This window comes from Sitophilus oryzae, unplaced genomic scaffold, assembly GCF_002938485.1.
Source record: "Sitophilus oryzae breed Bouriz unplaced genomic scaffold, Soryzae_2.0 scaffold_1436_pilon_pilon, whole genome shotgun sequence".
In the NCBI taxonomy this organism is placed as follows: Eukaryota; Metazoa; Arthropoda; class Insecta; order Coleoptera; family Curculionidae; genus Sitophilus; species Sitophilus oryzae.
The window spans coordinates 5,480,693-5,498,499 of NW_022146100.1; the positions used below are offsets into that span (position 1 = coordinate 5,480,693).

At 32.9% G+C, this 17,807-nt stretch overlaps 1 long non-coding RNA gene across 3 annotated transcripts; it reads right to left on the reverse strand.

Annotated features, from left to right (window-relative positions):
- Positions 1-1,624: 1,624 nt before the first annotated feature.
- On the reverse strand, positions 1,625-2,481 carry LOC115876574. Of its 3 annotated transcripts, none has more exons than XR_004049166.1 (4): positions 2,208-2,481; positions 2,049-2,135; positions 1,755-1,873; positions 1,625-1,685 (listed from the first exon to the last, which is right to left on the reverse strand). It is a non-coding gene; the product is annotated as an uncharacterized LOC115876574 (long non-coding RNA). The 3 variants fall into 3 exon arrangements; XR_004049167.1 differs by having other exon boundaries at positions 1,627-1,703; XR_004049165.1 differs by having other exon boundaries at positions 1,633-1,873.
- Positions 2,482-17,807: the final 15,326 nt, after the last annotated feature.

A 17,807-nucleotide genomic window follows, 5' to 3' on the forward strand; every position in this document is an offset into this window, starting at 1 on the left:
CAATTCTTAATGTGTTAAATTATACCGTATGATCCAAAAAAAAGGCGTCCGATTGGCTTGGAAATGATGGTCGATGACATTCCCATATAATTTTACATATCAAATGACAGCGATCTTCATTTCATAGCCATCGCTGACGCCGTTTTTTTCGATCATACGGTATATGGTAAAAGCCATCGATCACCATTTCTAAGGTAACTTAACGCCGTATTTTTACATACAAAATGTGCAAAAAATTCTATATGAATGAACTCACCACAATTTTCTATCCACTTTGTACATAAATTAGGATCTCTTGACGCAGGAAACTTAAACATATGTACACCTGATTTCCGAGAAATCCCACAATTATAAATTGGCACTTATTACCAGACATTTTAATAATAATTTTATTATCACTAATCACACACAGTTATAATCAAAGACAGTCAAAGGTAAATTACCCGCCTTTTAAAATATCCGTTAAAAACAAAAGACAGTAACGACATATCTAAATCTTCTATCTTTTGTCGCATATGGTTCGTTCCTTTATTATTCCGTGATAAGGGAAGGAATAGAGATTTTCTATGATAAGTGGTAAAGCTAGGTTTTCATATGTACAAATTTGAAAAACTTTCCAGGAAATTCGGTCATATTATTTTCATTAATAAATTGTTTATCATAAATAAATTTATTAAAAAAAAAATTTTTGAACGAATATTCAAATTCTAAACGTTTCAATTAACAAAAAAAAATTGGCCAAGTGCGAGTCGGACTCGCGCACGAAGGGTTCATTATCATTGAATGTACCATTCACACATTATCTATACAACATCAGACATTATATTATTGTAAACTTTTTTCCGATTTAGCTGAAATTTTGAATGCGCTTGTAAGTAATTTAAAAAAAATGAAGAAATACATTGCTAAAAATTGTATTAATCAATAATAAATAAGTAAAAATAAATATGTAAAAATAAAAAAAAAGATTAAGAAAAAGTCACCTTGCCTACGATTCGAACCTGCCTCACTACGTCTCAACGCCTTCAAATCCTAACGCCTTTAACCACACGGCCACTCGAGGACTTGAATATTCTGTGTAAAATTCTTACTTAAACGATAATGTTTAGTGAAAGTACTTTTTTATTTATAAACATTTATTTAATTCTGTTTTTAGTATTTGTTCTTATAGCGGCAACATAGATACATTAATTATCTGTAAAATTTTCAACTGTCTAGCTATAAAGTTAGTTAATAAGAATTAATAGGTGTAGCATATTTCAACATCATTCACTGGTTTTAAAAAGATCAAAAAATATGCATGTGTGTTTATAGTATAAATGAATTGCTCCTTACGTTAGTTCTTATTGATATAATAGCAAAAAAGTATAAACTATAAGCGCAATTTTATTAAAAATATGTTATTCTAAGTTAGAATAACATAGAGTTAAAAAATATCTGTTACAATTTCTAACACATATATTTTTTTAACTCTAATGTTCTAAATTAATTGTTCAAAATATAATTGTTATTTTTTTCCTAGGAAAGATAAAACTTCATTAATTTTCATAAATAAATTTATTTCTATTAAATTTTATAGAGCAATATGTACTACAGTTTTATTTCACATTTTGTAATACTGCTTCGGGTGCGGTGCCCCATTGCTATCTGTGAGTTCATTCAAATTATGAAAAATCACTACTGATCTAGAAGATAAAATGTACCTAAGTACCATAATATTATAATCAAAAATGACTAATTTTGTAAATTATTACCTATAATGGTTAGATGAGATGCATGTAAACTTCTTTAGGCTGGTTTCTTAAAGTTAGGTGATTAATTATCTTCGCATCGTCATAGGCTCTAATCAATTGTAGATTATTCTTCAATCAACCTGAAATATGTAATATTATTTACTTTATATCTATGAAAAATTATCATTTTCTTTATGAAAATTTTGAGTTTAAATTTAAATGTGATTAGAATAAATATACGTCACTAATTAACATTTTATCACAGGTAATATTCTATATTACTTTATGTTTACTTTTTGTGAAAATATTACTTACCTATAATATTTAAACGAGTTCCTGAATGTACAATTTTACTTGTTTATCGCGATGCCGAGTTCTGAATCTTGTATTGGTTGTCTAAAACTGTTTCATTTTGCTTAGTTATATTGTATCCTATATTTTATTAAACAAACTCAAAATAATGTTTATAATTACCTTCATCAGCCTTTATACCATTAAAAGTCATTATTATCAGTTATTATTATGTAGTATGTAGTTATTTCTTTGAGTTATTTGTTGTTGTTTGTTTTCAAAGATCATTTTGAGGTTAATATCATATGAAACTTTTCGTAATTAGGCAACTGGTAAATGACGTGTGACGATAAATTAATAAAATAATAATGTACGTATTAAGTTAAATATTTATATATTAATTTAACATCCGGTATTACCTAACATCCATATCTATTTCATGTTTATAAATTACATAATTTTTTTAATTTTATATATTCATAATGAAATGAAATATATTTCGATATAACGTTTGGCAACCACGCAACTGAAGTGCAAGCGACATCTGTGCAAGAGAAGCAAAACCTCCCAAAAAAGTTAGAAAAGGAATCTAAAAATTTCAGATTATTCAAACGTCACTCCAATATTTTTCCAAATTGGAGTGAAATTGGGGTGACAATTTTTAACACGTAAGGAGCCATCTGGATTATGTGTTATCTGTGTCTACACCCTAAAGTCAATCTGTTTTCCAAAAATCAGCTTTTTACGTCAAGCGCTTTAAGCAGGATCGTGATTAATTAATGACCAGATTTTTCGAAACACCCTGTATACATTTTTAAAAAATCTTAAAATATGTAAAAAACATACCAGACACAAGTCGGCGGTTGTCGACAATCACCTGTTTTTTTTACATTTTATATTAACTTGTGGCGTCATTTGGAAGAGCTCAATAGAAATATAAAAGAACTAAACCTTGTTCGTTGGAAAGCAATTTGACATTCGTGACGTCAGCACTCCGGCAGTCTAACGTAAACGTATCATTGATCGCTATTCACAAATATATTCCAGATACGTATAGTGAACAAGTTTAACGTTCGCAACGTGAAATAATTTTGATATTTGATTTTTATCGTGATGGTTTTTTGTAAAAGTGAAGAATTTAGTGAGGAAAATATTAATGATGATGGATATGAACGTGTGCGGACTCGCGATTGGTCACGATCACGGTCACGACACTATGACGGGCTCCTATACCCACGTAGGAGCCCAAAATATGCAAAAAAGAGGTCAGTTTAGCTTAAGTTTATATCAGGTCTATATTTTTTATTAATGCAAAACCAACTAAAACCTAATTCTAATCTAACCTAAACTCACTTCTTCTTTTGCATATTTCGGGCTATTACCTGGGTATTCCTAGGTTTAACCAATATTCGAACTTAGGTGTAAATTTAAATTTATGGATGGCCCATAAATTTATCTTCGCCGTACAAAAAAAAAATACTTTTCACCAATTTTCACAATAAAAATAAAAAGTTATAAATCATAATATTTTTTATAGAAATTAGGGAATAAGCGTGAACGGGGTGCAGGTAGACCAAGAAGATACTTGAAATGTAAATATTAATTTATACTCGAATGGAGTTGTCTCACAGTATAGGCATATTTTGAACCCCTACCGTGCATAGTTATTGTGGATAAAAATAAATTAAAATATAGTTGGCTCCAACCACGGTAAACTCACAACGGTATGTTCCTTGACCGGCGTAAATTGGTTCCTTTCGCGCATGGGACGTAGGCTGGCAGACAGCGCCCGATATCATCTCGCTTCTTTGCATTGACGTTGGCGTTTGTTAGTTTGTTGATTATATTTTCTGACGAGTTTTTACGATTTATTGTGCATTGACGAGTTTTAATTAATTGTTTATTGTGTTTCGTCCACGATCATTAAAATGTCTAGTTGTTCCGTGGCTACATGTAAGACGAAGAGAAGATGAAATAAATGTAAAAAATGGTAAGTGTTTAAAATGTTTGATAATACGCACAGTTAACCAGGGTTTAGAACAGTTAAATAAATAAGATACCAAATGTAAATAAACAAATTTTTAGTAGTAGGTCACCCTACAGTTGTAATAACATTGAATCGTTTTAGCACGTCTGTGTTCAATCCATTTTGAAGATGACTGCTTCGAAATACCTTTAAGGGAACGACTATTAAATTACACCCCAAGAAATACCCATCATTTGAAGTCCAACTCTGTGCCAACATTACATCTTCCCGGGACTAAAAAGAGATCTACCAGTGTTATAGACAGAGAGATGCGTATGGTTAAACGAAAACGCCTAGAGCAAGTTCAGAATATTTTGATTCTGAATAGCTCTACTACGGCTCTTTATGAACCAGAGACCGAGCCAGAGACCCATGTTGTTGTGACCATGAAATCAGAAAATAATATGAACTCAACTGAACCTAACAATAATAGTCAACCGAAGCTGATGTCCACAACTGAGTGAGTTTACATATTTACCTGTAGTTAAACAATGCTGTTTATAATGTAGAATAGATTAAGTTTTAATATTTTAATGTGTGAACAAATTGCATTCTCACACAGATCTGATAATTATAATTTTATTACTTGCAGGTCAATGGACACTGAAATAATTCAGCTTAAAGAAAAAGTTAAACTGCTGGAAAATCAAAATAGTGAGCTACAGAAAAAATTCCAGGAACTCGAACAGACAGTTGAGAACTATGAAGAAATATTGTCGAAGGTATTCACTCGGGGACAAATAAAAAAATTAAAAAATTTAGGAAGTAATAAACGAGTGTGTTGGTCAGCAGAAGATATAGCCTCAGCTATATCTTTACGCAGTGTCAGCCCTAAGGCGTATAGGTACTTAAAAGCTAACAATTTTCCATTACCAGCAATGTCAACTTTAAGAAAATGGGTGAGAAATATTGATGTCAGTCGGGGTTGTTTGACAAGTGTTATCTCAGTTATGAAGAAAAAAGCAGCAGATTTCAGTAATGTGGATAGGTTGTGTGTTTTAACATTTGACGAGATTTATATATCAAACAAAATCGATATAGACAAAAAACTGAACAGGTTATAAGACCTCACAAAGCTTGCCAAACAGTTATGATAAGGGGACTCTTTTCTAACTGGAAGCAGCCCATATATTATGAATTTGATCAGCCAATGACTAAAGTTATCCTCAATAACATAATATCTCAATTATATGAGTCACATTTTACAGTAGTTGCAGTTACAAGTGACATGGGTACAGGAAATATTTCTTTATGGAAACAATTGAATGTTGGACATGAAACCTGCTGTTTTTTTTGTCTGGTTGAAAAACAGGACATTGCGAGTAAAACTGAATGTGATCTAGAACAAGACAATATAGAACTAGAACAATTTACCTCAGAGTCATTTACAGTACCTCTGTATCTTGAAGAGGAAGATACAGCTGAGGGTGAAGTATTGTCACTATTGGATAACTTTGAAGTTAAAGAGAAGATTCACACCTAGTCACTAAAATATATTGCTGGTTTCGTAGCCTATAAATTTAAGAATAAATATAATTTGGGCTAACAAACCAAAAATTATTTGAATATGCAACAGGTACCAGAATGGCTGCAAGTAATCTCAAGGGGCTCTTTATTTAGTCCAAATAGTGAGTTATGGGAACTGGCTCAGAAAATGGAAGTAGACTTTTTTCAGATGCATGGTACATCCCTTTCTAGAGACAAAAATATTTTTAAAGATCTAGCTGAAAGAACGTTGTCTAAAGTAAATTTAGGTATGCCATATGAGGTGGCTTTGTGTCTCAGTCGAACTCGAACATATATTAGACTGAGAGACTTAAATCGAAAAATAAGTTTTAAAAACTCACAGAGGAAAATTGATAAAAAAATGTCAAAATTTACTCATTTAAAAAAATAATATTCTTGTTGTTATAATTACATATTATAGTTATTAGGTTTTGAAAAAAAAATTATTAGCAATACATGGTGTCCCAAATTCAACCTAAAATCTAACACTAATTTTGAAATTTCCTGTATAATTAAATAAAAACGTTTTAAATTAAGTTTTGTTTAATTTAAATAACAATGTACCATATAAGTTAACTTAAATAAATGTTAGCTTTAAAACACTGTATGTAGGTGCCACCAGGAAGAAAATGGATTTAGAACAGTTCTTCGAAAGACAATTCTTCGAAGGACAGTTCTTCGAATGGACAATTCTTCGAATGGATTATTATTAGATTAAGTAGAGGAGAGGCATCTTGTAAAATAGCTTAAAACCAATGAACAATGACTGACTGACACTGACACTAACCCACTCGCACTCCAGAAAAAATTGTTGGGAAATATTTTTTATTTTTTTTGGACACTAAGAAATAACCAAAACTGACCCACAGACCGAAAGTTTACCTCTTATCTCTGTCTATAATATGTAAATAGGTATTAAATTTGTTTGTCCCAGTTTTTTTCGGCTACCTATTATAATATTTTTGTTATATCACGCCATTCCATGAAATATTGCAAAAAAAGCCGATTCTTAATTTTGTTTTTGCGCTAAACCATTTTTCGGGTCAGTTATCAAACTGTTGGCACTAACCTGTGTAATTTTATAACAAATAAATATATGTATAAGTCATCCTGTACCAATAAAGCATATTTTGAATGAAAAAAAGTATTAATTTATTCCAATACGCTTGAAAAAATCGGTGCGGAATCAAAAATTCAATGTAAAGTTACGGCGCCGCTCAGAAGTTTGTCTGCCACATGACGTCACAGGCCGAGCAACCGTGCGCAAGAACATACCGTTGTGAGTGTATCGTGGCTCCAACGATAATTTAAGGCGGGTTCTCACTTGTCAGTTTCGCTGACGCAGTCTGACTGATTCAGTGATACTGAACAAACAATGAACGTCAGAACACATTTTCATGTTAAATGATCAGTACATTCGTACTTTCAGTTAAAGTGAAAACCAGTTCTACTTTTTTTCATTTTGACTGATCATTATCGAATAATGAATAGAAACTGAAGCGTGAAAACTACATTTTCGTGATTTGTGCAGTTTAAAAGTTAAGTTAATTAATTCTTTTAATATAGTTTCACTAGCACCCCGTTTATTTCTTCGCAATATCCAGGACCTGACCACCTACGACGTTTTTTTTTCTTTTCTGATTCACCAGAATATTCTGTAATTCATTTGCTAATTGTAAACAAACTTCGCGAACACCTGGTTTCAATTTTGTTTTAACCATTTTCATGTCTATACGAAATCACCACATTAGAATGTTTGGACCAACTGAATACTGAATGTAGCAAAACATGAAACGTGTGAATACAATCGTTGTTTTTTATTTTTCATTGATAATGAATCAGTCAGACTGCGTCAGCGAAACTGACAAGTGAGAACCCGCCTTTAGTTTGCAGCTTCTTTTCATCATACCTAATAAAAAACCGTCACAACCACTACTCATAGTATGTACCTATGTATTTTTAAACATCATTATGAAATTAAAAATACATAGGTGCCCATAATATGAGTAGCGGTATTTTTTTTTTCGTTTCATCATAACGGATTTTGTTGTGCTGAAAATAGTCTTTCCTAACACTTTAAATATAAATGATTGAAACTTATACAAGTGTAAAACTTGGAAAATAAGTTGGTTATAATAATGGTTTTATAATTCGGAAACTCTCTATTTATTTATCTAGCAATGCTAGAACACTCTATTAATTTGAAAGTCGATTAGAGAAAATAATATGATTCATTGGCAAGCGATATAAATATTTGTGATCAGGTAAAAATGTGATGTAAGAGGAGGCTTAGCTTGCCGACGCGCGGCAGGTCAGTCAGCAGTAGACGGGACGGCCGACTGTAAAGTAGTGTTGTGTTGTGTTTTGTCACAGAGCTGACATTTGGAGGTTGCGAGTCTTATTGACTATTAGGATACCAGTCTTATTGACTATTTGGATACGAGTCTTATTGACTATAAGTATACGAGTCTTATTGACTATTTGGATACGAGCCTTATTGACTATTAGGATACGAGTCTTATTGACTATTTGGATACGGGTCTTACTGACTATTAGGATACGAGTCTTATTGACTATTTGGATACGAGTCTTATTGACTATTTGGATACGAGTCTTATTGACTATTAGGATACGAGTTTTATTGACTATTTGGATACGAGTCTTATTGACTATTAGGATACGAGTCTTATTGACTATTAGGATACGAGTCTTATTGACTATTAGGATACGAGTCTAATTGACTATTTGGATACGGGTCTTATTGACTATTAGGATACGAGTCTTATTGACTATTTGGATACGAGTCTTATTGACTATTAGGATACGAGTCTTATTGACTATTAGGATACGAGTCTTATTGACTATTTGGATACGAGTCTTATTGACTATTAGGATACGAGTCTTATTGACTATTTGGATACGGGTCTTATTGACTATTAGGATACGAGTCTTATTGACTATTTGGATACGAGTCTTATTGACTATTTGGATACGAGTCTTATTGACTATTGGGATACGAGTCTTATTGACTATTTGGATACGAGTCTTATTGACTATTTGGATACGCGTCTTATTGACTATTAGGATACGAGTCTTATTGACTATTTGGATACGAGTCTTATTGACTATTAGGATACGAGTCTTATTGACTATCTGGATACGAGTCTTATTGACTATTAAGGATACGAGTCTTTTTGTTATATTTGTATAAAGGATACGAGTGTATTAAGATACTTTTTGTATTAAGGATACGAGTTTAGCTGTAGATTTGCGTCCGGGGAAAGCCCCTATACTTATTTTAGGTGACACCAGCTAGTTGTTGAAGATTAACCAATAGATCCGAATAATATTTGATTTAGATGGAAGATATGGAATGGGATATATTGAATAGAATACCAGTGGCTAGGGGGCGGAGTACCTCCGGGTGAGTTTTACTATTTAACTATCAATTTTATCCAGATCAGTAAATGTTTGTTTTGTTATTTTCATGTACAATGAGAGCGTGCATGCCAATGACCAACTAAATGGATATTTGAGGTGAATTTGCATTGTGAGACCCGGTTGAGTAAGTCCCAGAAATAAGCGATTTTACACAAGTTTACCATAATTTAAACTTAAGATAGTCCCTAATTATATTAAAATATAACACTGACGAAATTAATAAATATTAACTATTTCTACTCATTTTTAATCAATTAATAATTCTGATAAAAACACGCTTGATTTTTTTATTTTAGGAACCATACAGGCTATAATAATTAGTATGACTATATTAACAATACTTAAATTAAAATTTATTTGAAGGAATGCTACTGTATTACAATAATTGTAAAACACGTATGTAATAATAACTAATATAATAATTATTTAAAACTGCTCATCGCGTTATCGACGTCGGCGTCTTGTCACTTTTATTTAGTCTTGTTAGTATTATTTTATTAGCCGTTTAGGTATAGTTTGATTTCAGATAATGCAAATTTTAATGTGCCATTTGTGGTTTTTTTATTGGATTTTTTTTGCATATTTGCTTATTCTATGAAGTGATTTTAAGTGCTCCTGGCCATTTTAAAATTATTAAAGTGCCTATTTAGATACATTTAAAATGAATTAATTAGTATATAGTATTTGTATTATGAGTTTATGTATTTTTTTCCCATTAAAATAAACATATAGCTTACTAGATCACTAGCTAGCTATTTTTAAATACAGGGTGTTAATTAAGTATCTGGCCAAACTTCAGGAGGTGATTCTTTGAGTGTTTTAAGGTAAAAAGTTCATATAAACATGTGTCCGGAAATGTATAATTTTAAAGATACAGGGTGTCAAGGTGTTTTCTAATAGACCTTTTTTATTAATATCCCAAAGATCCGTTGGCCGATTTTGTTGAAATTTTGCCATGTTGTGAACTTTGATAAGTTAGCACTAATTAAATGATAATTATTATTTACAACAATATTCACAGGATAAAATCTTATCCCAACAAATATTTGGCAACGCCTTGGATTCATGTGTTTTTACGCCTGGCGGTGGAAACCATGCAAGCTTTTTCTTTGGCCTAAGTTGTTAATTAAAAAAATAATAATCATAAAAAATGTAGGTCCTAATAGCCTAAATTTTAGCAAAATGTATCAGCAGATCCGATGAGATCCGAGTTATTATATTTTGGAACTTAATGATTTAATTAATTATTCCCTTTAATGCATTTACCTATCCTACGCGCCAAGAAAAAATATTGCATTATTCTAAATTTATTATTTATGCGATTCCACTCTTTCACGTATAATTTGCCCCTTGCTTCTCATACGGAATGAGTTAGATTAAAATAGCCAAACTGTACCTAACAACCCATATGCCTTGACGCACATTCTTTTTTATAATATTATGGGCTTTCTTTATCCGCCGGCCCAGACAAACATCCATATCCATAAAATAGTTGGCCCACACACACACACCTATACACGTATGACCATATTTGTGACAACCGTGCAGTAAAGACATTTGTGGTATCATCTCTATTTTTGTACGACATGATACGAACTCGCTGTCCACGACCTAAAAATATAATTTATATGTCTATACACTCCACCCTAAGAAAGTTATTGGCATTTATTAATTGTGGAAACCTGTTCCACAAATATTATAATTCTAGAATGTGTATTTGTGCTACCACAAATACCTTGCACCATAAAAGTGTGTAATATAGATACCACAAATATACAAATTTCAACTTCCTGTATAAAGGACTCCACAACTATTGTCGAATGTGAGTAATTATCAATTAACCTTTTAATATAAAAATTTTAGTAATTTCCGTGTAGGGTAGGTACGCTGATTCAGAATTAGTGTTTGTGGATGCTACATATTGCTATTTGGAATCATTGTTTTCGTTCAAGCAGCTATATTATATTATCACATATTTACCGAAAAAAATCGTAACGTACCATACGATCGAAAAAAAAACGGTGTCAAAGACGGCTGGGGAATGACAATCAATAATTATTATTATGAGCGAGGTCAAGCCCTAGATCTCCATTTACTTGGCCCCCGTACTATTCTTTATTTTTTCATGGCGTTTACTGCCAATTGACTTTAAGAAGGTTGTAATTTATTTTTATATTAGTAAAAATTATTTTTTTAATAATGTTAGTTAAAATTCGAGAAAAAATATTTTTTTGGAAGTAGATTTGTGAGTCTGGAAACATTCAATCATTTTTAGATGTTAGAAAATTAGTATTAATTTTTGATAAGTTTTATGTCAATTTTTAGAAACTGGCATCTTGAGATTGACCTCGCCGAAACTAGCAACTATTGTCATTCCCCAGGCGTCTATGACGCGGTTTCTTTTTCGATCAAACGGTATTTCTAACCCATTGTGCACAAATATTTAGCCAATACAACTAACGATATAAAAAAAACTTTCACTCAGTGTAAGTAGGGTTTCCAATTATTTCAAATCTCGGAATAAGAACCTATAATCTCGGAATCGTGGGGATCAGAATGAGAAATTTAATCTAAAGAAATATTTAATAAAAATGCAGCTACATAATATATCAAAAAGAAAATGAGGAAAGAGCTTTATTAAAATAGAATAAACAAAGTAATATTCCATATGTAGTTAGTAAAAAAAAATAAAATTCTTGTTGCAAAAAAAAATATAGCAAACACGGAAATATAACACTTAGATATTGACGTTCGGCTTACAGCGCTTTCAGATGGAGCGGACCGTCCGCGCGGATGTTTTTTCAAGATAGCTCATCCGGACGGAGCATATGCGACCCATGTGAAATTATGTTCATTTAAATTCATGGACCTGGTGGACGGTCCGCGCGACGCTCCGCTCCATCTGAAAGCCATGTAATGGAACTCGCGACGGTACGCGCGGACGCTTCGCTCTATCTGAAAACGCTGTAACAGCGCTTTCAGGACTCAGCGCGACCGTACGCGCGGAGCGTCCGCACGGATATTTTTTCAAGATAAGATAGCCGTCGACGATCTCATCCGGACGGAGCATACGCGCGACCCATGTAAAACTGTTCATTTGAACTAGTGGAACACGCGGACGGTACGCGCGGACGCTCCGCTCCATCTAAAAGCGCTGTTAGTATAAATAAAATATGATATTTGAAAGACTAACTCGAATCATTTTAGATTGGGCATTAAAATTTTTCGACATTTTCGGAATCCTGGGATTTAATATCGGTATTTCGGGGATAAATATGCACCGGGCACCCGGTTTGGTAACCCTAAGCGACCGACTATCATATCATTTAGAATATGTTCGGGATTTTCCTCTCGGTACATTTTAATATGTTATGGTAATAATATATAACTAATATACAGTATGTCTCCGGATTGTCTTTACAAGAGGAAAAACATATTTATTATTAATATTTTGAGAAAAATGCATTCTTAATAAAAATTTTTGCTTGTTCTAAAATGGTTAATCCCGTTTGAAAATGATAAACATGAAAATATCGTTGATTTTTTCTAAGCCCTAAAAATGAAACCGAGTTTTTATGGTAATATAATTTAGATTTCATTCTTTGATAGATGGGTATTATTAATTTTGGTTAATGACATATGTTTTGCTATTGTTAAGGTATCACATTTTCCGATAACCATTATCATCCTTTCCGTAGCATTCAACTAAATAAATTTTGTGTTTCTTTATCATTTTAAAACGCAAAAAATATGACGTTAATTAAAATTCTATCAATAACAACAAAGAACGAAAACCATAGAAACGCGTTTTGATTTTTAAGACTTTCAAAAAATTCAACCATATTTTCAGTTTTTTTTTTTAATTTTCTCTAAAACGGTATGGAAATTTGGAAAAGTATAAACGGGATTAACGATTTTAGAACAAGCAAAATTTTTTTATGACGAATGCGTTTTTCTCAAAATATCAATAATAAAAAAGTTTCTCCTCTTGTAAAGACAAATCCGGGGACCTACTGTATAATTAACCTTTTAATAATATATTATGATATAAGGGTGTTCCTCAATGAGATTTAGAGGCGACTCTTGAGTTAATTTTCCGCCAAAACGATTCTAGGAACCTTGTCCACTCTGTATCTCAGTTGTCAAGTTGATAGGTTTAGGAACTAGTTTTCTGTGAAGTTTTTTTACTTAAAATTAACCAATAATTCCCCTCGTGAACCCAACTATATCATTAAGAAACACCCTATATATATTTTTATTAAATATTCTAGGATTTATTATGTAGTTTTTTTGGCGCATTTATATTTATACAAAGGAGTACCCGAAAGACAAGATAAAACCGATCAAAATTGAATTGTTTTAAATGGAGAAACTCATAGCAGATATTGATTCTAAAAAAAATTTTTGATTTGATTCTAATCAAATTTTTTTGGAATTTTTCATTTAACGTACCATACACTGATTCAATTACTTTTGAATTATTCATGTTAGAAAATTATGTTTTTTTAGTATTTTTTAGATTTGTCTATACCATTAAAATATTAACAGCCAAACCAGGTTGTGTCTATGTTCTTATATCATTATTTAAAAGTCTTTCATAAGGCACATGAACTGCTTTTCAAAATCTGAAAATGTCAATTTTAAATGTAATTAATTAAAAACAGTACAATTATTCATAATATTAAGTTAAATGAATAATACTTATTTTTAATTAAAATCATAATATATCAAAATACGGGTGCTCCATTTAAAAATGCATTTGTGTTTGTCCATGCGCAGCTAAATGATTGAAAATCTACCTTATACAGGATGGCTCCTCTCATACGCCGCGGAAGCTCCAAGGAGACGGTAGTTTATATCGAAATGAGATTTTGGCATCAAAGTTATGTTTTTTCTAACGGAACACCCTATATATTAATTGATTTTTGAATTCTAGCAAATAAAAAATAAATGTGGGTTTCATTAAAGAATCTAAGGATTTTGACATATTTCACATTTTTTGAAAACGAAGAATTTTAAATTTCGATAACAGCTACCTAAATTTTAGTTGATCTTGTATAGCCTGATATTTTTTACAATAACTATTGTATGTTAAACCAAATTGAAATTTGACTCGAAAAGTTATACAGTGAAACCAAATTAATATGGAACATTAGCCACTTTTAAAAGCAAGTTACTCCTTTATTTTAAAAGGAACATCTAGCATATTTTTCCGGTGTTCAGTTGGGAATTTGTATATCTTCAAAATATTATTAAGGTTGCCAACCCCTTAGACAAAGATTTTCTTAGATATTTTATTTTTATGATTTTGCGTCAGTAAATCTTTATTATTTGAAGAAATCTAGGGTGGCTGTGTGATACTACCTTTTGTTAATTTAACAAAAATTAAAGATTGTAGAGTAAAATACTCAACGGTAATAAAAAGATACACGTTTAAAACATATTTTAATTATGACAGAATTAAAACTAGACATAAACCTATAATTATGTGACAAAAATGAAATCAAATGCTCAAAATGCTTCCTAACTGCATAAAATAATTGTCTTTTCAAAAGGATCTTTTCATTTAAAAAGGCATATGTGGAGTTCTGCCTAGAAGAGCAGCTACAATGATTTCTCTCATGTTGTCGACAATAGTTGGTCGAGTTTTGTAAACACTGTCTTTAACATATCCCCATAAAAAACCAGACTTGATAAAATCAGAAACATTTAAGTATTATATTAATTGGTGAATGCACACTGCAAATACAACCTAACTTAACAACACCAACTAATAGAATGATATCAATTCTCTCTGATGTAGGATAAGTTTGCATTTTCGGCAAATTTCTGAGAAATTTTTTTGTTTTAACTGACACAAAATGATAACTAGTTGTTAAAGTTTGATTAATTAGACAGCTATGTTGAAGTAACGTCAGATTATATCAGAGCCACCTAGATTTTATCTAGGTGGCTATTTTACACCTAAATAATAAAGATCTACTTAGATCAAATCATGTAAATGAAAATATCTAGGAAAATCTTTTGTTTGAGGGGTAGGCAACCTTAATAGTATTTTGAAGAGACATGAATTCTCCATTGAATATCTGAATAATACATTGGGTGTTCCATTTAAAATAAAAGAGTAACATTCTTTTAAAGGTGACCAGTGTTCAGTATTAATTTTGTCTCACCCTGTATAACTTTTTGGATCAAGTTTTAATTTGATTTAAAGTACAATAGTTAATTTAACTATATATTAGGCTATACCGGGTAAATTCCGATTTAGGTAGCTTTTATTGTAATTTAAAAATTGTTCTTTATTTCTAGAAAATGTTAAATATGTCAAAAACCTTACATTTTAGTCATATACTTCTCTTATAAAACTCACCTTTATTTTTCTCCCAGAATCCGAAAATCGATTAATATATAGGGTACATATATAATACATTACAAAAAATACAACTTTGATATGTAACTTTTTTTGGGGACACCCTGTAGAAGTCTCTATATTTTTAAAAAGTGCTCTGAATTAAACTACATATGCTCACAAAATTTCATTTCAATACAAACTGTCGTTCTCCTTAGAGCCTCCGCGGCGTATGAGAGGCCACGGCGCCACCCTGTACATTCCAAAATATTTCTTAAAAATTTGGAACGCAACAGAAAACATAAAAGAATAGAAATTAAATATGGTGTGTATTCTGAATCGGTACGTTTCGGGAATGTACGCATCTAAACGCCGGATTTACCACAAATATGAGTGTGTATAAAAATGTAGATGGCGCTGCGATACAGGGAAGTTTAGGTTACCACAATTCTGAAAGTGTGTGATACCAATAAATATTATGATTTGTGGAAACTTACACACGTAATTTTTCGGATCTAGCCGACCAGACTAATTTTGACCCGAGGATATCGAATTTGCTATCAGAAAATTGTGGTATACGCGTGTATGTATACCATAATTGAGACGTATGTCACAAATACTACTACTGCACACACAAGGTGTCACAAATATGGTCACACATACACACACACACACACACACACACTGATAAATTAATAAGACCTCATTTCGGCCCTCAAACATCCTTGGTCTATTCGATGAACAACGTCGGCTAAACTATCGACTTACGTGTTGACAAGTTGATTAGGCAAGTTATTGAACTCGTGTGGCATCGAGCATGTCGTTTTTTCAAGGATGGGTCCCATATAAATGCGGCCAGAAGTATTTTCAATAGTAAAATATTGTAATATTTGAGGGGTGGTTTCACCCTCTTGGAACTGGAATTTCGAAAAATCCCTTCTTATCGACCTCTACACCCTAGAATCAACCTGTATGCCAAAATTGAGCTTCTTACGTTGAGTGGTTTGAGCAGGATCGTGATTAATCAGTATGTCAGTCACTTAAGGATTTCATATTGTTACGTTTTTCGTCGGTTCCGTGTGGATAGAAAGTCACAATTTATTTAAACACTATTTATTTAACACTAATTAACAAAAATAATAAAGATAAAAGACTTATAGAACTATTTACAAACGATTTATAACTAAGAATTTATTTTGAATTTTAGCGCGTCAACTGTATATTCATAACTGCCCTCTCTAGGTCATCACTGCCGCCGGCTTTTTATACCGACAGGTAAAAGAAATCTAGAATAGTCCAAAGATCGTTAGGCGCATAGAGAAGGTTTTCGAATGTTCTCGTATGTACTAGTCCATTCTAGTGGGTCTCGATTCTTCTCGAACGAATGAATCATTGCGGTGTCTATGCGATGTTAAGGTCATCCGAGGGCGGGCCATATTGTGAGGTTAGGTCGAGTCCACACCGGCTCGCAACACTGCCCCTTCTTAGGCACATGCTCGTCCCGAGATTATACGGTGAATGAAGGTATTTGCAAAGCTGGCCCCTGGTACATTGCGAAGTCTGGTAGAAATAGCAGTCTACAGTTTTCTCTCCCGATCTCAGCTTTGGGTTGTAGCAGCAAACGAGGATCTCGATTCCCGTAAATCTGAACAAGACTTCAATCATGTTCCGGATTGTACGCCAACTCAAACCATCGAGTCCACACGCCAGCTTCGGAATGGCTAATCGTGCAATGTTGTTGTTTAGCAGGGCTTCTCTCAGTTCAATCAGGGTCTTCCATAGATTGAGATAAGTCGGCTTACTCGGGGACCATTCCTTGGTGACCAGGTAGAAGATGTGCCTTGCTTGACCATGTGCATTGTCGGTTAGCCTCAAGACGCTTCCAACCTCTGGATCCTGTCGGCGTAGTTCTCCGACACGCCCAAACTTCTCATTGAACGTCGCAGCGATTCCTCTGGACATCCGCAAATCTCGAGCCACACAATGAGCGAGCGAATAATCAGGAGGCACGGAAAAGAGGTCTCGTTGATCTTCTTTGGTTACACCATAGCGAGCCTTCTCACTGCTGTTGTATCGGGCCATGAAATCGTCAAAGGACATCTCCGAATCAGGGGGATCAAAGCTGCAGGTTCTCACGGTCCCAGCACGATCTTCTATTTCGCCTTGGTAGGGGCTCAAACGGTTGAAATGGACTACCCTCGGTTTTCCTTTTGGCAATTTTCTGATACGGTATACGACGTCATTAATTCTATCCATGACTTCGTATGGCCCTTCCCACGAGGATTGTAGCTTCGGAGATAACCCACGACGTCTCTGCGGGTTATATAGCCACACCAACTTCCCTGGTTGGTATCCTCCATGCTCAGCTTGAATGTCGTAGTGTTCCTTCATTCGGTCACTAGCACTTTGAATATTTAGGCGGACTCTCTGATGAATGTCGTCCATCCTTTGACGTAGTGTG